Source organism: Dreissena polymorpha, chromosome 8 (genome assembly GCF_020536995.1).
Source record: "Dreissena polymorpha isolate Duluth1 chromosome 8, UMN_Dpol_1.0, whole genome shotgun sequence".
NCBI lineage: Eukaryota > Metazoa > Mollusca > Bivalvia > Myida > Dreissenidae > Dreissena > Dreissena polymorpha.
In genome coordinates this window covers 88,264,006-88,288,696 of record NC_068362.1, presented here as the reverse complement: position 1 = coordinate 88,288,696, position 24,691 = coordinate 88,264,006, and the positions used below count along the sequence as shown (strand labels likewise).

General features: G+C 35.9%; 2 long non-coding RNA genes and 1 pseudogene across 2 annotated transcripts; 1 reads left to right on the top strand and 2 right to left on the bottom strand.

Annotated features, from left to right (window-relative positions):
- Window positions 1–248: 248 nt before the first annotated feature.
- On the top strand, window positions 249–9,131 carry LOC127842201 (uncharacterized). Its single transcript, XR_008031510.1, has 3 exons — window positions 249–317; window positions 4,357–4,482; window positions 5,896–9,131. It is a non-coding gene; the product is annotated as an uncharacterized LOC127842201 (long non-coding RNA).
- Window positions 1,384–3,324, bottom strand: LOC127842202 (uncharacterized). Its single transcript, XR_008031511.1, has 2 exons — window positions 3,248–3,324; window positions 1,384–2,828 (listed from the first exon to the last, which is right to left on the bottom strand). It is a non-coding gene; the product is annotated as an uncharacterized LOC127842202 (long non-coding RNA).
- Window positions 9,132–9,140: 9 nt separating the features above from the next.
- LOC127842200 (putative nuclease HARBI1) lies at window positions 9,141–10,678 on the bottom strand (annotated as a pseudogene).
- Window positions 10,679–24,691: the final 14,013 nt, after the last annotated feature.

Here is a 24,691-nt window from a genome sequence, read left to right as displayed (position 1 = left end):
AGATTCAACTGTTTGTCAAGTATATTGTTTAGAATATGATACGTTTTATTGTTTTGTTTTAATTAATTATGAATGAAATACTGAACTGCCTATACAGAGGGAGTAATCACGTGATAGTCAAGATGGCGACACCCATACTGGGTGGACTTCATTCATCAAATCGGCGTACGCCGGCGCTGGCCGGCTAACTTCTAGAACCGGCGTACCACTTGTTTCGATCCGATTTTGCGCCGAATAATCAAGCCGGTGTAAGCCGAATTCGCCGCTCTCGATTGACCGGCGAGCGGGAAAGTAAAATGGCCGACAATGGCGCAAATGTAAGTTAAGAAGAGTTTTTGTGGATTAAAATGCATCAATTTATCTACTTTCCAGGGTAAGATGACACTTATCAGAAGCATATAACGAGGCTTTAACAGCATCTGCATTGTATCACTATTTTTCATTGTTTTTTAATGCTTTTATGTAGTATAGAAAAGAAATAATATGATAATAGGTGCTACCTAATTTACGGGCAAAAGCTTATTTGATGTTTGTTAAAGATAACACGGGTAATATATGTCTGCACATTATCATGCAACAAAACATTCAATTTCTTTACAAAACAATATGTAATTTTTCAAAGCAATAAAATATAATTTGTTCAAATCTTAAACAAGTTTATGAAGCTGTGCTTTTTGTATAGTAACCCCTTGTACTGTTTTCAAACTCTTAAACATGTATTTCATTTTTTGTTTACATTTTTCAAAACAATGTTAGAATTATAAAAAAAAAATCTTACGAAACTGTGTTTTATTGATGTTTTCCATATGCAGGGATGCCATTTATGTTTTAGGGCGAGATTATTTCTAAAACGATTTTATTTAATTTAAGCATACAAAAGAATGGTGTCGTACTTCATTATTTTGGTCCCATGTCTAAATCATCGACATCATAAATGTATCCCCTGCATATGTAAATGAAAAACTTTTTGTACTTATTAATGTTAATAAACATATAAATGCAACAATGCTTGCGGGAGTGTTTGCGTCTATCTTGAAAGAAGTGCATAGACCTCATTCACTGCGCAAAATTACACAGACCAGAAATATCACCTTTGGCTTTGGACACAATACTCTTTGCATATCTTCCGCACTGTTAGAGCTTATGTCATGAAATGTGGTAAACTTATTGTATTTTTCTGAATCCTCAGGAATTAACAGTTGGTAAAAACTGTCGCTTATGGCATACAGAGATTGATCGAACATTACTAGGTTGGTGCTAAGGAGAAAATACTAGTAGCAAAAATTTCGGTTTATGATGAAGACCCACATCATAAGCTTAACGCTAAATATATGAGTGTACCTGTCTCTTTATGTGTGAGACAAAAAATAAACAACAACATACTTATTATCACGAATTTACTGTTATCAACAAGAATTGTTTTACCAGTAAATAATTTACCAAACCATATTTAAATAAAATATAATCAAATATTTTTCACCTGAATTTAATTACATTATTTCGTTTATTTTCATTTCATTTAATTCATTGTCATGTTTTGAAAGTAAAGATATTCAGTCATTATGGAATGTGGCATTAAACATATAGACAGCAGCTGCGTATTGCATGTGAATGAGGCAGTTTCCACATATGATTATAAAATAACAACCCGATTATTAAACTGCATGTACATCCCAATTGATTAAAGTCAAGTTTTTGTATGTTCAAGCTCATAAACAAAATAACACATTCAGTATGTTCATTTATACCCTTATCTTCTCGCCCTTGTTTCTGTGCACTCAACACATGTAGTATTAGACACACTATTATGAGTTTGCATATATTTGGTAAGTTCCTACAACCCGTTTGTTAGTTAAAAAACACGCTCAGTCATGGCACTAAATGTCAATGAGTTGACTTCATCAAAGATGTAGAACCAAAAAAAAAATACTCCACTCATCCAGTACGCCTTCTATGAAGAAATTATAACAAGCAGTCATCAAATAAAATGAATACCGTATCCTACACTTTCGCTTCTTATATGGTCTTCAAAAAATTAATCAGAGACAGTTGACAAGACTAAACTTCTGCTTTTCGCTTATTTACAATTTTTTCAAAGTGTCAGCATAATGTGGAAAATAATAATGGTAATACACATGGTCTCAGGTGTGTCAAATGAACTTTTAGGCAAGGATTATTAATTATAGGTACACATGTATACATTTACTACATACTCTTTTGTAATAAAAATATTGCAAAGTGTGCTACTGGCACTGCATTATGCACATTTATATTTAAGCAAAAATTAACATTCATTTATATAATAAACAAGAAATCTGATACTTAAAAACAACTTAGTAGATATTGTTTAATGTACAATGTATTACTCAAAGTCATCATCACACAATGAGACAACACAATGGTCTCTAAACAGAGTGTGCTTTTTAATTGTGGCATACATTTTATGAATTAAAACTAGTAATAGAAATACAGAAAAAAACGTCTAGAGCTGCCTGGGAACTATTATTTGTAATATCAACAATTCATTTGACATGCCTGATTGCAAATTGTTAATTTCACTATTCTTTCACATTGTTTTCACACCTGATATTTGTTATGCTGTATATTCTTTTTGCTTACAGACATACAGAGTCTCTTCACAATAATTGCAGTTTCTTTACAGTCCACTAACGTTGAACAGTACAGAGTCACAATTGCTAATGTTTCAGTCCCGGTCAAGCTTTATAGGTCCAGAATTGCTTCGTTGTTGAGTACAAAGCACGCAGTCAGTTTTGCTCAGCAGAATGCTGCATGGAATGTGTGAAGTCCAGCATTTGACAGAGCAGCTTCTAAAAGAAAATCAAAAAGAATCCATAAAATGTACATATGAATTAGTCTATTTCCAATGTGTTTGTAAGCACTGTTCGATTTTTTACAGTTTGAAACAGTTTGGTACGAAAATAATCGAGTATAAGTCGGAGATGCAATATTGTTTACAATCACAACGTAACTTAATACATCACAAAAGAAAGGGTCTTTAGAATAATCACGTAGAATATACTCAAGAAATAACTCCAAAACTTAATAAAATGATAACTTTTATGTTCCATTAGTTTGACTGAATAATAATGACCTTAAATTTAAAATCGGCGAAATTTTGTAAGTGCCGAAAACAGTTCCCATGTTATCAAAGTTAATCTATAGTAATATTATATAGATTGATGTTTTATGTAACCAAACGCAATATTTTAATTAAATAATGACTTACCAATCGAGTGCATTCCATTAATTTATTAAATTTCAACAATGTAAACATCCACCAGAGTATGTCAGTTTCAATGTTTACTTCTTAATGACGTATTGACGAAAGCAGTGACGTCACACAGACATGTATAGTTGTCGACGAAAGAAACGCGGCCGTTGATGTTGTGAACAAATTAAACTTTTAAACAATTGTTTATTTATGTACTGTAAAGGGATAATATTAACTATAGAATATTGGGTTCATTGAAGAAGTTAATTCGAAACTAATCTTATTCGGTATTGTAAACCGGAAGTACGCAAATAATTTAGACGGGTTATCTTTTTTATGATTTTGTTAACAGAATATAGAGCAATTTTCAATTTGCAATGCATTATGGGAAACAGGATGTGTCACACAGGGAGGCAAACAGACGTATTTTGATCGTAGAAAATCATAATACAATAACATAGAGTACGATTCGCTACTAAATAATTACTGCCATGCCGTATTATTTCATGAGGAATGCATCTACGTGTCATATAGCGTTTGTCGAAGTGTCTATGTGCTCCAGCGCTCTATGATTTTCCATCGCGAAAATAGGTGACGGCAGAAATTATTTGACTTGTATCCCTATAAGGTAATGTCTCTTTGTATTTCAGAAAAGTGATACAAATTAACGGTCAACGCCCGCTTCGCGGGCTTTTGCCCGTTTTAATTTGTCCTCATTTTAGTTCGTCCCATCATTGTTCGTCTCAGCTACCAATCGATTCTAATATGTTTATATCCAGGTATAACAATTTACTTAACTCTTTCAGTGCGGGAACCGAATTTTGAAGGCCTTTGCAAACAGTTTGGATCCAGATGAGACGCCACAGAACGTGGCGTCTCATCTGTATCCAAACTGTTTGCTATTCTGATAGTATTCTGTGAAAAAAATCGAAGAAAATGCTAATTTTAGAAATTCAGCAGACGACATTTTAGCAGACGACAAATTTCCCAGCATGCAAAGGGTTATTATGTTTTAGTTTTATACGATAAGATCATAACAAATTGGTATTATAATATATCCTTGGAGGTCCAAAATAATATAAATATCAAAGTTTATTAATAATAATAGATTATACAAATTTCAGTTCTAGTGATTTTGGAAGGTGGACCTGATTTCTTTGCCATACAAAAGCACCACAACATAGCATTGAAAGTCTAACTGCACAAGAGAGTTCCAACCGCACAAGGATCTTTGTGGATGGTCAATATAGGTACTAAAAGTCTTCCCATTGCATGTTATTAATAAATACTTATTTAGTATGCATGATAAATAGTTTTAGTGAACCAATTTCATAAGGGCAGATAACCCTAAATTTAATTTTGCCAAATAAATGCTCCATTTCCAAAAGCATATACTCACATAGGAAGGTAGTTCTGGCTACCATAACTTTAAATGTCGCTTTTTATGATTTTTGAATGGCGCGACTTTATAGTTATGAACCAACCCCATTAGGAACGTCAACCAGAAATTCCTGAAAAGTTGACAGTTAACAAAGACCGGTCAAAAACAGCTTTTAAATGCAGTTATTGGCCCAAATCAACCACTTGATCGGAAAGATTGACATTTTTCACATTTAACTGATATATTCTTTCACAAAATACTATCTTAAACATTTAAAATGTATCTATTCTGCTCTTACATGTTTCTACTTCTACTTGTTACTCCCGAACAATCAATCCTGACTATGATTGGAAGGCGCTGTCAAGAAAACTGTGTTAAGAATAAAATATTAGTGCAGATTAACAGATAAAAGTTCAAAGATAAAAGTGTGCAAGATTAAAAACATAGTAGGGTGGCTACATTGTAACTGTCACCAGCCTATCTTTGAAGATATCTAGATACCGAGAAAAACAGCGATGTGACAGACCTTCTTGAAATGCGAATCTCCCGAGATTTCACTGTCATATGACGTTATTTCTATTTTTAGTAACATACCGTGTGCTCAAGTGTTTTCAAATTCAGAATGACTTTTCCCGGTATTTTAACTTATTCTGGCTTGTTTTGTAAACAAATTGTAGTGTAAATACAAACTCAAAGTAAATATTATTTAAAACTACCTTGATTCACACTGAAATCAGTCTTATAATCCACCAGACGTAAGTTGTTAATCACAAATAATAGATTTCAGAAAACGAAAGTAATGTTTACAATTTCAGCAAAAAATGTCAAGGTCGATCCGAAAGTATCCAAATGAAAACTCATCACGTGAAAAAGCGACAATGGCGTCAAATTTGTAAATTTCAGACTGATGTGAGAGTTATTTTAATCTATTGTAAGATGCATTTGAAACATTTGAACCTTAAAATATTCCCCGATGCAGTACTTTATATTCATTTACCAATATATGTAGAAATGTATCCAATAAAATGAACTTTTTTTGATTTATAGCGTGACATAAATATGTTACGACTCTGGTTGACTTTCGATACGGGGTTGGCTTCAGCGTACAGGTCTGTCAATACTATATAAACTGTACGCTGAAGTTTCTTTAGCTAATAGGAAGGCAACTTAGTTATTAATGGTTTCCAGTACACTATCAAGCACTGAGTAAATTGGAGTGCACTAACCGCGGACGGCTCTTGTTAAAAATCCTGCTCTCTATCATGTTTGTGTTTTATTTCAGAATCTACATTAGATGTTCAGAGTGCAGGCTAGTATTTCACGCAGACTGTGCTCATTGTGATCTTGAAGATATTATAACAGGGGACGACCCGTGCATTTGTGATGTCTGCGCAAACAGAATATTGAAGCTGTGAACTCACTAATCGGCGTTTTAAAAGACACCCTAAAAAATAATAATTTGTGGTGGCGCAATCACTTCTTGTTTTAAGTTTATTCAGCCTAATGCCATAGGACTTTAAATGTTCTCATGTTATGTTTAACATATTGTTCAACAGTTGATGTTATCACATACCTAATTGAAGAAAGATATTTGACTTGTGATATGACATATTAGCCATGTGAAATGACATCTTAGACATGTGTTATGACATTTTAGCCATGTGTTATGACATCTTAGTCATGTCATAATACATGTCTAATATGTTATATCACATATCTAAGATGTCATATCACATGACTAAGTTATCATATCATATGACTAATATTTCATAACACATGACTAAGATGTCAGGTCACATGTCTAAGTTGTCATATCATATGACTACGATGTCAAATCTTCTGTCTAAGATGTCATAACACATGACTTAGTTGTCATATCACATTTCTAAGTAAACATATCATATGACTTAAGATCTCATATCACATGTGTAAGTTGTCATAACACATGACTAAGTTGTCATATAACATGTCTAAGTTATCATATGGCTAAGATGTCATATCACATGTCTAGGATGTCATAACACATGACTTAGTTGTCATATCACATGTCTAAGTTAGCATATCATATGTCTAAGATGTCAAATCACATCTGTAAGTTGTCATAACACATGACTAAGTTGTCATATCACATGTCTAAGTTATCATATGGCTAAGATGTCATATCACATGTCTAGGATGTCATAACACATGACTTAGTTGTCATATCACATGTCTAAGTTAACATATCATATGTCTAAGATGTCATATCACATGTGTAAGTTGTCATAACACATGACTAAGTTGTCATATCACATATCTAAGTTATCATATTTTAATCCACAAAAACTCTTCTTAACTTACATTTGCGCCATTGTCGGCCATTTTACTTTCCTGCTCGCCGGTCAATCGAGAGCGGCGAATTCGGCTAATCATATGACTAAGATGTCATATCACATGTCACGTCATAACACATGACTTAGTTGTCATATTACATGTAATGGTTATCATATCATATGACTAAGATGTCATTTCACATGACTAAGATGTCATAGCACGTCTAAGTAGTCATATCACATATATAAGTTGTCATATCATATGACTAAGATGACATCTTAGTCATATGATATGATTACTTAGTCATGTGTTATGACAGGGTTTTTTCTTTATCTTTTAATATTTTTATTATAACTTAACATTGTCTTCAAATGTTTGATGTTCTTACCTTTGTGATTGTATCAGGGATATGTGCAGCGGCAGTTGAACGTATATTCATCCACAGTTTAAATAACCTGCCATTGTAATTTAGCATTAGAGACTGTTCAGTTAGTAGGAAATGATTTCATGGAACCAGAAATTCTGATAAGGAGGACTCCAGTTTAAAAGTTGTTTCTGTTACAGTTTAGAGGTTTGGGCTGTATTAATGCAAAGTGCCATACGCAGTTGTATTTTGTGCCCACATGTTTCAATTACTGTTTTTATACTTCCACAAACGAAGTTTAGGGGGGTATATAGGAGTGAGCTTGTCTGTCGGTCGGTCGGTATTGGTTGTCCGCTCTCTAATTTAAGTAGTTTATATCCGATCTTCCCCAAGTTTGGTCAGAAGTTTTATCTAGATGATCTTGAGGCCAAGATCGAACATTGGTCTTGCTGGGTCAAAAACTAGGTCACGGGGTCACTTAGTGTGTTTTAAACATCGAGCATGATGTCCGCTCTCTAATTGAAGTAGTTTACTTCCGATCTTCACCAAACTTGGTCAGAAGTTTTATATAGATGATCTCTACGCCAAGTTCGAACATGAGCCATGGGTCACTTAGCGGTAGAATGTTTTACACATTAAGCATGGTGTTCGCTGTCTAATTCAAGTAGTTTTCATCCGATCTTCAACACAATTGGTCAGAAGTTGTATCAAGATGATGTGTAGGTCAAGTTCGAACATGGGCCATGCCAGGTCAAAAACTAGGTCACGGGGTCACTTAGTGCGTTTTAAATATTGAGCATGGTGTCTGCTATGATTTTGTGAAGACACATGCAAAATATTCTGTGTCATTGCCACATGTGGGGGTATTCGTCACGTCTGTGACAAAGCTCTAGTTCTTTTTAGCTCACCTGATTGCTCAGGTGAGCTTTTGTGACCGGGCCTTGTCCGTCCGTTAACATTTATTCGTAAACACTCTAGAGGGCACATTTCTTTGCCGATCTTCATGAAACTTGGTCAGTACATTGGTTTTATTGATTTCTCTGACAAGTTAGAAAATTGCTGAGAGCGGTGTAACACACTTTTTAGCTCACCTGATTGCTCAGGTGAGGTTTTAGGATTGGTCTTTGTCTGCAGTCCGTCCGTCAACATTTGGTTTGTAAACACTCTAACATTCACACTTCTTAAGCATTCTTTATGAAAGTGGCTGAAAGATATAGGTCAAGTTTGATAATGAGCAAAATCACATAAGTAATGCCATTATTATTGCCCTTAGATTGTGTCCAAATTTTCATTATACTATACAAAATCATTGTAAACACTCTAGAGGTCACAATTTTGTTTCAGATTTTATGAATCATGGTAATTTTTTTTTCTAAGCGAAGTTTAATGTTTGGTAAGGGAGGGGGGTCAACTCAAAATATAGGTCACCAGGTCAAATCTCACAAAAACACCCCATAAGCCAGAGTTTTGATTCAATAATGATGAAACTTGACCATGGTGTTTGTCTGGACAATATCTAGGTCAAGATTGACATTAGGTAAAGATTGAATGAGCCAACTCCTCTCAGGTGAGTGAACTAGGGCCATCTTGGCTCTCTTGGTTATTTTACTGTAATATATGAGGTACATATTGATACATGTGATATTTTTATTTTTATTTTACTGTGATATATGAAGAACATATTGATATATGATTTTTATTTTACTGTGATATATGAGGAACAAATTGATAAGTTTTGTCAGACAGGTGTTTCAAACCTGCTGTCACAGGCATGACATAATGATATACGCATTATACTCGTAATATGTTCAATATTTCGGAAATAAACAAGTAAAACCAAATATACATGTTATATGTTTCTTTTTTAATCTGACTATTCGTTTCATGTATGGACAATCAATAGAAATGTAAACAACGCCATTGTAAATGTTTGAGTCATGAATATTTAAAAGTACTTTTAGTTTCGAATAATCACTTTCTTACACAAGTAGCCTGTTTGTTATATTAATTCTTTTAAGCTGACCTTCCGCATCATTTTGCATAAAAAATTGAGGATCATTACATTGGACTTGATTATTATCCTCATTGTTTAAGATGTCTTCAAAACCATCATGTTCCATTATACAAATGTTATGTAATACACAGGCAGCAACAATTGTCTTACATATTTCTTCAATATATTTCATATTTACATATTTCAATCTCCTAAAACGCCCTTTCAGCAATTCAAACGCTCTCTCAATGACCTGGCACTTTGATGACAAGGAAATGTAGCGAACCTGCTGTTGTGATAAATGTCCATTATCTCTGTAAGGCGTTAATAACCACTGCTTTAGTGGATATGCACCATCCCCTAATAAATGATATCTACCATTATCACTCTTTTGAAAGCCAGATTCCCAAAGACTTGAATTCCGTAGCACTTTAGCGTCATGTACTTTGCCGGGCCAGCCCACATTAATGTCTGTAAATGTTAAATCATGCACACAAACACCTTGCTGAATGAAACTGTTTCCGGTTAAAATAACAATTCGGGCTTTCATGAGGGGCTGTGATTGGTATGTGACAGCCGTCTATACACCCAAGAACATTTGGAAAACTATAAGCGCCCAAATCATCAAATCTTTGGGCAACATCTTGATAACAGTTTGCTTTAGGCCAGGTGACAAGCTTAGTAAAAAGTTGATCGTTTACAGCAGTAATGACCTGTCTTTTGCATCGAAAAAAACAATGTTCTGTTACACCAAAGTAATCGCTGAGCTCTCTGACAGTTTCTTGTGATACCAGGTACCTAATAGTCATTAAAACTTTCTTCTCAAGTGGAATAGGCTTTCTCCCACCTGGAACAACTCTTTCAGACAATTCTGGACAATCTGACAGTTTTTGACACAAATGTTCAATTAATGCAGGAGTCACTTTAAAAAATTGCTTGAAGGTGTCTGGTAGATACTGCTGGATTGTGACCTCGTAGTACTGTAGCGACTTTGTCCTGTCTTCTCTTTCACTAAAACGAAATGATAACCCATATGTATGTTACGTAGATATCAACATATAATCATAGAACATATCGTTGGAGGCACTACATCTGAGTTGGTCCTTATTTCGATTTTCTACATCAGTTCGTGCTATATTTTAGTATAATTATAATGTCATCTTCAGTTTTTTTAATGTTGCATAAATATTATCATATGCCTGTAATGTAACTATCAGACACAGTGAGTGTATAACTGGCATTATGGACTTTATTAATATTGAAATATTGGCATATAAGACTCTAAGAGACTTACATTCCCGCAATTCCTAATAACACAGCCAGATCATCATCGTCATCGTCGCAAGAGAGGATTTGTTTAACCAAAGCATATGAACCAACCACAAATGCTGCCATTTTGAAATAAGCCGGTTCCACTTTTTTTGCTTGTAACCGGCTTACGCCGTATCACGTGACCGGCCCACGCCGGCAGCTAAAACGGCGTAAGCCGAGTTGGGTAAATGAAGTCCACCCACTGAGACAGTTATCTTTCGCCGTTTTATATCCTTTATTACTTCTGTTTATTTTTTAAATGACGCTCACTTTCCAGCCATATCAGTAAAAAGGTGATTAGCGTTTATTTCGTATTTAAATTCGCTTTAAATCTCTATTTACTCACCGCAAATTTTCTTAGTGGAGCCCTAATTAGGTCATCCCGCTTAGACATTTCGCACCAAGTAAAGACGAAATACAGAGCGAATATAACTATGAAATAAAGGCCAGTAACTTTCTTCCTTATATGGTCGGAAAGAGAGCGGAATAAAACAAAATAATACAAGTAATGAAGGGTATAAAACGACCAAAAATACCTGCCTTGGCAGGGACGTCACCATCTTGTTTGTCTCGTGATTACCTCCTCTGTATAACAATTAATTAGGTTTACACAACGTTGTTGAACTTAATCAACAAATATTGGAATAACTTGGATTGGCGATCAAAAGTGCATGTATAGGAAAAGCAACATGTGAAGCAAAAATTAAGCTTGTCTTATTTTGAGGAGAAAAGCCAAAATAAATTTCACTGTAAGCTCTAACTGCCTTTTCTTCTTTGAATTTGATATATTTTATAATACATGTTTTGTTATTTGAGTGCGTCACTTCTATTCATTTATGACGATTTGTAATAACAACACTGCTTAATATAAAGGATGTTATTTTAATTCACTTGTTTAAAAGAGATGATCTGACTACACGTTTAACATGTAATTTTGTTCTTCGTAGCTTGCGACCCGAACCGGTATCGTTCGCAGAAACATTGACCCGGATCCGGATTTTTTACCCGCGGGTTCGGGTTTTTTCGGGTACCCGTTTGAGCACTAATATTAAACATCATAAATTATCCACTTATGATAACCATTATCATCATCAGAATAATATGAATCCTCATCACAATCCTTATCCTCATCATCAACAACAGCCTTACCACCACCGCCGCCGCCGCCGCCACCGCCACCGCCACCGCCACCGCCACCGCCACCACCACCACCACCACCACCACCACCACCACCACCACCACCACCACCAACCACCACCACCACCACCACCACCACCACCACCACCACCACCACCACCACCACCACCACCACCACAACCACCACCACCACCACCACCACCACCACCACCACCACCACCACCACCACCACCACCACCTCCACCATCACCAACAACACCACCAGCAGCACTTGTTTTCCATGAAAAAACAAATAAATAAACTCTCTTTCAGCAGCAATAGGAGTGTTGTATACATTGTAATATGGCATTTTCCATTGTGATGTTTAGTTTTCAAATAATTTTGATTGCCAGGACTTTTCTTGTCAGTTTTGACCCAAATGTAAAGGCCTGTCTTCAAAATGAACATACATTAATACCTGTCTTCAAAATGAACATACATAAATGAACTAAGTTCAATATCAGTTCATGTGTTAGTAAACAGTGTTTAAACAAACAGTAATTATATTCATAATAAAGGTCCACAAATAATTTTATGGATGAGATGTCTCTAGACTTCTGTACTTCTTTAGACAGAAAGTAAAGCTAGTTTTTGTGATATATGCGCATATGCGGCTACCCAATATATTACCAATTACAAAACATTCAGTATTTTAAGATGCTTACTTTTAAATTAAAACATATTTTAGAATAAACAGTTGGAATAAACATCCATGCTTATGAAAATATTTGTATTTGTATTATTTGAATGCCTAATTATCATTAAACATGTAATCAATCACATTTGCAAGTTTCATTTGAAAATAAAGCGGGCCTGCACGATTTGTCACATATTAATGAATTTTTATATAATGTGTAAAAAAAAATTATTATACATGTATTTCAATATAAATTAAAACAAAAGTAAAGAAGAGCATGTGTCGTAAAATGCGAAATAGGCCAGATATTTAATTCTGAAAATGAAAATGTCTGTACAGTCGAATTCGGCAGCATGTAAATCATGCATGTACAATGTGAATCTAAATTTAGTTTTACGGATCATTTTAATTTTCTGCAACGATATCTATTCATACGACACACGCACACTTACTCCGATCATAATAAAAAGACGAATGCTTCGGTTATTGTAGGAAAATATCTACGAAATATCTTTGTCACAATCGGTTCGGGTTGCTAATTTGTCTTTGCTGCATTTTATGAAATTCGTCTTCAATGTATAATTGCTCTTGTCTATTTTGTGTTATTGTAACATATTTTATCAATAAATTACAATTTAACACATATACAAATCGTGCAGTCCCTCTTTAAAGAGATAAGAAGACATGTGAATGACAAACCTTGCCTCAATATTCATAACATGTGCCCATAGGCATGTTGCTTGGTTGAATGGTCTGAAATATGTCGCCACATATTCAATCAATTCTAATGCTGAACGCATTTCAATGTTTAAAGAGCGTAAATAAGGAATGGGATGGTCAGTTAGGTGGTAAAGTCTATTTAATTTGACCTGAATAAAATGGAAATTGAAGTATTGGCAACTCATTGATTCCAAATTATGACATAATATTTGTGTTGCTTTTATTTCAGGTTACAAATGTTATACGTTTAAGCATACCATCTGAATAAAGGGCCTCTTAAAGGGTTGCTGATGCTGTGATGCGATGCTTCTCTCCATCAATACTCATAACAAACGTTCTGAAAATACCACAGGCTCTATAAACAAAATTGGTCCTTTTGTATATAATACAAGAAAGGTATCCAACGATGATTTTACAAGTGTATTGAAAAACACTATGCAACAGCATGAAAGATCAAACAATGCACACATATGTCATTGTGGTTGCCAGCAGGCAGCAACCATCTATGATGAAACACCGTTTATTTGATGAAAATCCACCAAGTATATCCAAAACAGCTAAAAGAATCACAAATATGACCCCTCAATCGAAGTGTGTAATTGTCGACGTCCAAATGTCAGTTATGACGGAGGCAATTTTGGTCGATTTTTCACAATTAAACAAGAACTTTGCTATAAACTCCACGAACGTTTTTCATTGACTACATCTTTCTTCTTTGTGCTTACTTTCCATTCACCGCCGGGAAATTGACATCGAAATCATGCAGGTTGTGAAATATTTTGCTAGGAAGAATGTGAGAAAGATTGCGCTTCCTGGCCGGATGTCAGAGTTGTAGTCAGAGTTGTAAATGATTGTTGTGGTTTGTATGTGATGATGGTGAAAGTAAAACTGTGTAGCAGATGATATGCATTTCATTAGGAATTTACTTATAAACTTTATAGACTATTAAACATGATTTCATTAATATGGTGCATATGTAAGTTATACTTAATGAAACATTTCTGAATAAAGGTTTTTGATTTTCAAAGGTTGCTTTCCTACTTCATCAAATATCATACATTCCTGAAATCTAAAGCTTTTAACATTGGTGTGAATATCATATCAAGGTTTAAAGCTTTACACTTCACGAAGATGTTGATTTACTTGTTAAATTTCATAAATTTATATCGCAAAATACGGTTTTAAAACGCATTAAAATTCACATACAAAAGTATACAACTTATTTCCTCCAAATAATTGAAGAGTTGAACAAATTATCAAACAAAATGTACAATAATTTACAAAAAGCATAAGCATAATATGTATATATTAATATATAGTACAATATCCTACACGTCGTAAGTGTTAAACACAGTTATCATTGACAATATAAAAAGAGAAAACTTATATACAGTCGAGTTTGAATTATTATGTATAGGCATGGAATAAATTAAATACAGGTGTTTAAGGTACGAAATTCTACAATATATTATGTTAAGTATTTTGGATCATAGTGCCCGGGAAAAACTGCTATATGTTAAACGTATCCCTTCAACCCACGATATAACGTTTCAGTATTGCAAAATTTGACGCGCTTGCGTTGAGGAACGCTTGACACACTAACACATCTGCTTGTTGTTCAAGCGGTAGACTGCACCGTTGTAAGTAGAAGTCTACCCCGCAACTTTGAGTGACGCGTACAATCACGCGTGCAATGTGGGGTTTATTATAGGGAGGCGGAAAACTACAACGGGCGAGGCATGGTCAGGGGTGATAACCCCAAAAAAAGGTTAGGGTAAGGGTTAGGGGTCGGGTTAGGGTTAGGGTTGGGTTTAGGCTAAACCAAACCCTAACCCGACCCCTAACACTAACCCAAACCCTAACCCTAACCCTCTAACCCCCCCTTGCGTAATACCATACCATGCCTCGCCCGGGAAGAAGAAAAATAAATGATCAACCATATTGTCAAACAATCTTGAGCACTTGTGTTCCGCGTGCACTCTTGCTAGCATACGCCCTATCGCACTATTTACTTCATTCACTATAGGCAGCAACTCTGGATGGGTTTTCGAAATGGCATAAGGCACAAATGGGTTACCGTCATTCGGCAATAACTCGGACAGACCAGGTCTTTGAGTGCATATTGCCGAGTATCTGGCTTCTCATGTCGGATTTGTTACTTGCCGCCGGAGGATGCTCCTCCACTTAGTCCTTCAGCCAAGTACCCAAAATTGAGGTGGGGTGTACCAGTAAGGGGGGCAAAACTACACCTATATATCTTGGAAGATGCATGCCAGTGGCATATGAAAATGGTTGATAACAGTCTGGTACTGGCAGCTTTTAGTGTTTTTTTCCTTTGAAGATGGGGCCTCAATCAGCTTTATTTTCATAAATTGTCTGGGGGAAATTGAACTGAAGTAGGGCCAATATACACTTTGACCCCCCCCCCAAAAAAAAAATGCTACAAAACGTATTTTAACTGATCCTGATAGGGTAGAAGGTGCTTAAAAACATATAAAAAGTTTACCACAATCGGACCTCCGGAAAGTTGTTTTTATCAAAATGGCCGCCAGGATGGCCGCCTAGACCTATTAATGATCATAACTATGTAGCTATCCAATCAAATTTGATGAATTTGGTGTCTATACCTATGTTTCAAGGGGCAAAGAACACATTATGTTCTTCAGAAATTGTTTAAGTTTAATTAAGTACTACACACAAATTCAACATGGCGTCGTAAATGGCCGCCATGATTGCCGCTAAAACCTCTTTATGATCATAACTATGTAACTATCAACTTAAATTTGATGAATTTCGTGTCTATACCTAGATTTATGGGGGCTAAGAACACAAAAATATAATCAGACAAAGTGTAAGTTAATTATGTTACACAGAAATTTAACATGGCGTCCTAAATGGCCGCCAAGATGGCCACAAAGATGGTCGTCAAACCTATAAAATGATCATAACTATGTTACTATCCACTCAAATTTGACAATTTTGGTGTGTATACATAGGTTTCAGGGGGCAAAAACACATTAAGATCATCAGACATTGTTTAAGTTTATTATATTACACACAAATCCAACACAGCGTCCAAAATGGCTACCAAGATGGCCGCCAGAACATATTTATGATTAATATCACATTTATATCATCAGACAAAATGCAAGCTAATTATGTTACACAGAAATCCAACACGGCGTCCAAAATGGCCATCAACATAATACGAAGGACCACAAGTCCATAACTTGTTACTCAAACGTTATGGTTGTTATGTAAAATGCCATAGTTTAGGGGATAAGGGACACTTTAATCGAATTGAGATTATCACTAAGGAGTTGAATAATCATAAAATCCAATTTACGGCATATGGAAGATAGAATGAATCAGCACATGGCTTCATGATAGGATCAGGTTTTACTTACTTCTGTAGACTTGATTTTTTACCGTTGCTGGAAATCATTGAAGATTAATTACAGCCTGAATGAGCACGAGTTCTTTCAAAAGGTTCATATTATACACTTTGCGTTCCTTTGACTATTTATTTACATAAAAGCGGAAGTAAATGGTCTTATTGTCCTGTTCGGAGTTATGCAGAATCAAGATTCAAGCAAAGCTGTATCCTCGCCCACCAACGCTGTGGTGCTACGACGGGATCGTTATACTGTATTTAACAATTTGAACGTCTGCATCCCCTGAAGACAGAACAACATAGTATCCCATTTTAGTCACAGTTGTGCTGATCGGAGCAATCATGCCGGCCTTGTTTCTGTCACGAGACAAAAAGTCTTCCTTTTTTACATGAGCATTCTGTTTCTTTGCTGAAACGCGCAATATGATTCACATTTCCGGTGCGTTTTGTCTTTGTTATATTCACCGTCTTCGTAGCCATCGAACCCCACTGTCGCTTGTCAGTAATGCCTTTCACTGAATCTGCGTAAGACGCGGCTATTGCGTTATATGCATCGCCCTTCTCTATGGTTAACGATGCAGCAAGGTGTCACCACCATGCATCTGTTTCATGAATACAGTTCATCATAGCCTCACATGATGTGTCTACAGCATACTCTCAAATTGCCTGAGCTATCTGAGGCTTATCTGCTGTACAAAGTATGTTCTTGGCTTCAAAGAAGGCAGCAGGATGGGAGCTCAGCTCAGACAATACGACTGCAAGGGAAGGATCTCCATATTTTGACACCACCAGAAAACGCTGGAACAGAAGAGCAGGATCAAAAGCACTGTCAGAAGCGATCTTAACAGCCAAGCTATTCCAAAGATATTTGGCTCTGTATTTTCTCGTGAATTTATAAGCAAAGACCGACTTTCCTATGATATCTCTTATGATCGTTTTCCCAACCGCCTCAATTGCATGAAGATTCACATGTAACCCAGCCACTATCCCATCGACCATGTTTCTGAGAGAAGGGTCAGCTGTGTTTGGTGATCAGGTTGTAATCTGTGTCTGAATTTTATCTAGATCAGAAGAATCCCATTTGATGCACGCTTCAGTTGAGTCTTTGTGTTGTGGACTTATAGTATAGGTCAGGTCTGTGAAATCCTGCATCGCACTGTTGTGCTCGGATGTTGCAGATAGGGCCCAAGGGGTTTGCATTTCCCCAGTCGCACTGCCGCGAGTAAGACCGCATGTGCTCTATAACAACATCATCAATGTTTGCTCAATAACAAGATCAAGTCCTAGCCCAGCCCAGCACTGATGGCTCCTCCAATAAACGTGAAAACCAATACCGAACTTTCGTAAAACGTCCGGGTGCGTTTCCTCTAGGTTGATTATTTGCTGCAGATATATGTAGTAATACGCAGATTGCAGGAAATGTATCCAGCAGCAGCAGAGACGGATAGCAAATTAGGCACTGCCTAATGCATCAACCAACACCCAGTACGATATGCTTTAATCAACAACCTTGAATTGTTAATCATAAGCTAATAATTCAGCCATACTATGCTTGACTTTGAGAACTTGGTCAATTTCATGTTTCTACTTCTCTGTAGCCCTCTCGAGTTTGATCAAAATCGCATAACATAACATCTGCTAGCTTCGTTTTGCTCCTCAAAAGGGAAGAGTACAAATCCTTAGCATGATCCAGCAGCATCTGAATGTCTAGATCTTTCTTGGTCATTTCGGCCGAAAGCTGACTGTGTATGCACTTTTCAACAAGAAGATGGTCCCGTGAAGGCCTCTAGACAGCTTTTCGTATCACAATGTGCACAATTGCATTTCTCAATAGACAGCCTCAAGTATGTTTTTGAGAGCGGTTTCTTCCCCCCCCCCCCCCGCAAGTTCCTACGTTTATGAAACATCCCAAATTCTAAACAGCATTTTCAACTACTTGTGGCGCATAAATGATGATTTCGGCAGCTTTCCAATACAAGGGATAGTCAAACGTAACAATGGTGTGAAGGTTGTGGCAAGGTTGCAAACTAAGACTAATGTTGACAGAATGCACGCTTTTTCCCCATTGAACATATTAATCATAGACAAGAATTTGACTGACAACAGCTCAGGGTCCTAGCTTTGCTGATGCAAGATGCGCACCATTCCCTGCCAATTCAGTGTTGCCTGAAGCTGAAAAATATCGATCCTCTTGTCAAAATCCAGAAATTGCGGCAAGTCCAAACTATGGCGTTTCACATAACAAGCATCACGTCAAAAGTAATGGACTTGCCGTCCTTTGTATTATGTCATTGGACGCCACGTGAGATTTCTGTGTAACATAATAAACTAAAACTATGTCTTACAATCGAAATGTGTTCTTTACCCCTCGAAAGCTCGGTATAGACAACAAAATCATCTAATCTGAGCGGAGGTTACATAGTTATTATCATTAATAGGTTTTGGTGGCCATCTTGGCGGCCATTTTGGACGCCATGTTGGATTTGTGTGTAATATAGTAAACTTTAACAATGTCTGATAATCTTAATGTGTTCTTTGCCCATTGAAACCTATGCATATCCACCAAAATAATCAAATTTGAGTGGGTATTTACATAGTTATGATCATTAATAGGTTTTGGTAGCAATCTTGGCGGCCATTTTAGATACCATGTTGGATTTGGGTGAACTATTGTTAACTTAAAAATTGTCTGATGATCTTTATGTGTTCTTTGCCCCTTTAAACGTAGGTATAGCACACCAAACCCATTAAAGTTGAGTGGATAGTAACATAGTTATGATCATTAATAGGTTTTGGTGGATATCTTGACCGCCATTTTTTTACGCCCTTTTAGATTTGGGTGTAATATAATAAACCTATACAATGTATGATGATCTTAATGCGTTCTTGGCCCCTTGAAGCCCATATATAGCCATCAAAATAATCAAATGTGAATGGATATTTACATAGATATGACCATTTATAGGTTTTGGTGGCCATCTTGGCGGCCATCTTGGCGGCCATTTTCGACGCCATGTTTGATTTGTGAGTACTATTGTACACTTAAACATTGTCTGATGATCTTTATGTGTTATTTGCCCCTTGAAACTTAGGAATATACACAAAATTCATCATATTTTATTGTATAGTAACATAGTTCTGATCATTAATAGGAATTGGCGGCCGTCTTGGCGGCCATCTTGAAAAAAAACTTTCCGGAGGTCCGATTGTGGTTAACGTTTGATATGTTTTAAAGAAGCCTCTACCCTACAAGGTTCAGTAAAAATACCTTTTGTAGCAATTTTTTGGTGGTTGGAGTTTTTTTTCTCCATATATTGACCCTACTATTGTGGAGGCTCGCTAGTTTTTAGGAATTTTTCTTGCACTCTCATTAATATTCATAGATATGCAAATGTATTAATTTTGCATATTTAACTGCAGATCATGCTAGGAATTATTCATAATCTTCATTTTAACACCAAACTTTTTTGTCTAGAACCAATTTTTAAGAAATATTTGATAACTAAAGCCTGACGGTTGCCATAGAAACAGCTCAATAATAACTTATAGCTGCACAACTGAGATTGTTATCACACATTTTGTTTCTTTATATTGAGTATACAATCAAGTAAGGTAGGTGGTGTTTTGCCCCCCTGAGTGGTACACCCCAACCCATCTGGCTGATAGACTCACTGCATTTTTTAAGCGAAGGTCGCCCTACTCAAATACATATTTAGATACTCATTTAGAATGTTCTTTGTACAATGTGTACGGCCCTGGAGAATTTGAGTTACACCACAAATCTATCAGTAATTTTCATTGATAGATATTTGTTACACACAAAAACTAGTTGCGTCGGCGATTACTACTTACCATTAAATAACTCAATATCAGGAATCTCACTGAGACGTTTGAACTTAAGAAAATGGAAACGATATGAAAAATTCACTTTTCCATTTAACACCGATGTCTATTATTCAACGACAAACGCCAAACAGTTTAAATAGGCAATTTATTATTCTAAAGGTTTGGAATAAAGATATCAAGGCTGGGATCATTTGTATTATACAGGTTCCTCCGAGAACGGCGGGAAATTTAAGTACATAATGTCTATCCCCCGTGACAAGCGGGAAGTGTGTTCGTGGAAACTATGCCAATGAACACAATAATTTGGTCTTCACACAACTAAACTCAAAGCACAAATCGTTTTGCATTGGGCAAGACTTGCGATCAGTTTTTGACCACATACATAAAAGAATATTACATATCGTAATATATAACAATCAAGTAAAATCATAGAAAAACATGACAGTACAACTTTGATCTAGAAATTCTATATAACAGTACAACTATTTGTATACATCACTTCTATTTTTTATCCTTAAATGGTGTTTTCAAGGCCAGAGTAAAAACCAGAGATAAACATTCATCAGAAGCCCAATGTAAAATAACTCTGGAAAACTGTACGCGAAAACAACCAATATTAACATGTAACTGTGGACAATGGACATTGTGTAACTCAAACATAACCGGTCATTTTAACCAATTTATTAATGCGATTCGAATTTCAAAAAGTAAAAGTTTACTGATCAAAGTCTAGCGTAGAACTGACCAAACAATGAAAACCCGTGCATATTCCCGCCTATGTCCGCCTGAGTGACCATCACTCACGTGACAACCATATGCATGTACGAACCGCACATGTACCTGTTTTGTGCGGTGCGTTATGTTTAGACATACGCTTTGTGCTGTACTTCTTAACGCACAGAACTGAAAAGTCTCTAACACGGATACAGCCAATTACGCAGGAACCTGTCGTCGGGGCCGAACTAAGTAGACCATTTGACAGACTGACGGTGTGCCGTACGCTGTTAAGTCCCAGCCATGACCATGTGGGTTTCTAATGGAGTTCGTAATTCTCGACAACACTGGAACATAACAAAAATCTGGCAAGCATCGTGTTACAATATAAAAATAAGTGGGAGGGTGGGTGGTAAATGTTAACTTGTGTAAACCATAGAGCGACATACCCTGATACGCGACGAGCAGGTAAAAGACCGACAATTTGCACTGGCAGTGGTTTTGTACTTAGTGGACGAGTCTATGTGTTACAGTAGACTGGGTAGGATGGGTAATACCATTGGGTTTCGGGTTTCGGCCATCCCTTGGGAAAATAGCGTTAGCGTTAAATAAGACAGTTTATTTTTTAAGCGAATAAACATTATTATTGTCGTAGTTTTGATGTTGGAATTTAAGTTAGTAAAGTTAAAAATGCATTATAAATACTTAACATTTGATGTTCTATTAAGAACGTGGCTGATTACAATGTTTATACCCATTTGGGCCTTAGTCTTTTTTGAGTAAAACGACGTTAATTTGTGACTAAAGATTCACTTACATTGTCAAACAATGGTTTTGCGATTCACAATAGCTTTTCGTCTAGAATGGACTTAATTGTTTATTAAGTATCTAAAATGACTCCTTTTTTACATTTTGATTTTTAATGGAGTACGTTAACCTTAGTAGATACAATCAAAACAGAAGGGCACAAATAAACATTATCTTTTTTCAGTTGAATTATCCTCCTTTTTTCTATGTACGTTTTTCATAAGTTTTCAGTTGCTTTTCCCCAACGAACTGAACAATTTTTTATTTGGATTGGGGTTTTCTGTAAAATGAATGCATGTGCAATCGTGATATGTGACTGAGCCGTTTAGGCTATCGTTATAGCACATTCATATATTGTCGATTGACCATGGTCAGTACATTGAGAATCGCTCTGCCTAGAACAAGGAAAAGATTAGCAAGGAAAGCTAAGACAAACTGAGCGTGTAAGATACAGATATATCGTCTGCATGCACGAAGACAACACAGTGAACGACAATAATGGAAGAATTTACTTCCTGACAGACTGCTAAGTTGGAAATACAGAATGCTTTATCACCACACTTCCGTGGCTCTTTCCAAGGATTTGCTCCAATAATATTATGATTTATATCTTCTTACAAAAAATTATTTATTCAAGTTCAAATAACAAAAATGTGATTTAGAAACTGTCGATCAAATGACCACAGTCCCTCTAAGGCTATAAGAAAGCTCTATTTATAAAAGAAAAACTCTGAATGTTTTACTAGTTATTTTAAAAGTATTGTAATAAAACAATCTTCAGAGCTATCTTTCGACAAAAAAACAACAACATAATTAGCCAACTTAAATAATTCAAGGCAACTAGTGATGATGTAAACATTGAAGACAATAATAACTGGTTAAGGAACATTTCAAGCACAATATATTTTTACAGTGAATGTAATAGAAGCAATTACACGTGGATTGATCATCTACCGTATGTAGATTGGGCTCAATAAAATTGATAAAGTACTTTTTGTTGACCAAATGCTAGTACATGAATAATTTCATTAAATGTTTCATATCTATTCTAGTCTTAATAATTTTGATCGAACTAAAAATAATGTCGTTAAACACTCACAATGAAAGCAATACATGCGTAAGCATGCAATCCTGCCATCTACCACATGTCAATACAATAAGTTTTGCATAAAAAAGTAACAGAAGAAAATGCCTTCATAAAACAGTGATAATAGTTGTGTTAAAGTTGGCTCCACTTTAAAATTTGTCCCACTTTTGTTTGTATTTTTGTTGTAATAATAAATGTCTTTTTTATTGTCTTACATCGGTCGTTTTGCTTTTTCATCACTGTCAAATACATCATCAGAGTCCATCATGGCCGTCTCGAAATCAGAACTCTCATGAAATTGTGCGTAAATTTTTTTTTTCAATCTCCCTCTGTAAGGTGGCCACATGTGCTTGTAGTTCATTCACCTATAGTGATTGACGATAATTTGCTTCCTGCATTTGTGCAAATATCTGAATATTTGCAGACTGTTGCTTCAATGCTTCTTGGACTGCTTTTTCTGAGAATGTGCATGCAGCTCTCTTATTGACTATAGTTGTTTGCGCTTCATCTAGGTATCTGCATGACAGGAAATACAATGTAGCCCTTACTTGTGTGTCTTTTGGCAACTGAATGAATATGTAAAGGTCTGCAAATACTTGAGTCTTCCTCTGTTGACATTGCTAGGCTGTGCCTTCAGTGGAGATGGGGCAGCTGAAGGTGACCTGACCTTACCAGCCAAAGAAGTAGCAGACTGTTGGTACTGTTATGGAGTACAGGTGAAACACTTGTCTTTTGATTGAATAGTAGATGCTGTTTTGTCCTATAAAGGGGTGCTGGATGAATTTGCGTCCTTTGACATGATAATTAAAGTTTGGTCCTTTGATGGGATATTGTACTGGGCTGGCCATTGGAAGGGGAGTTTTTGCTTTGAATTCTCTCAATGTTATGGTGGTCAAATTCTAGCCTGAAAGTAGAGGGGCAATCATCAGATAATCTTAATGTACTGTGTATACTTCTCCATATTACATGAACAGTTTCACATTAAATACACCACTATGGATCTAGAATTTTCAGGTATTATTTCATAGTTGTATATACATGTTATAAATAAGAAATGCATTTACTACATACATGTTTCCTTAAACATGTTATGTTGAGTATATAACATAATGTGAGAGGAAATGCATAAAAAGTGTTACACATTCACACAGAGAAAACGAAAGAAGCAAGCAGTGATGATCACACTAGTTACACACCACGGTACCCGTTTCGGGCGCCACCGTTGGGAGGCGTGGCTTCACTTAACTGATATAATATCTATTGGTGAATTTAGGAAAACAATGCTAATATCATTCATGTTGGATATTTATTAATGAAATAATATGTATAATACATTGTTACTATTGCCAAATAAATATTTAGTTTATGTAAATCAATTTATTCAGAAGTTCTTAATCAAGCCATATAACTTAAATCAGTTAGTCAGCACAACACGTATCAGTGAACAGATTACAACGGCCACCGGAAAAACTTTGCGAAACCGAAATTTCGCAAACTTAAGTACCCTTTTTCTTAAAGATTTGCTACTTTGAGACATAGTATGCGATAAAAGTCTTATCGTTGATTAATAATTGGTTATTTTCACTCAAAAAACGCGTTTTCTTCACTATGAAATTTATAAGCAAAGTTGGGGTTCCCATGGGATTTTTGCATTTTCCCATTGGATTTTCGATTTTCCCATGGGATTTTTTCCCATGGGATTTTTTTTCTCCCATA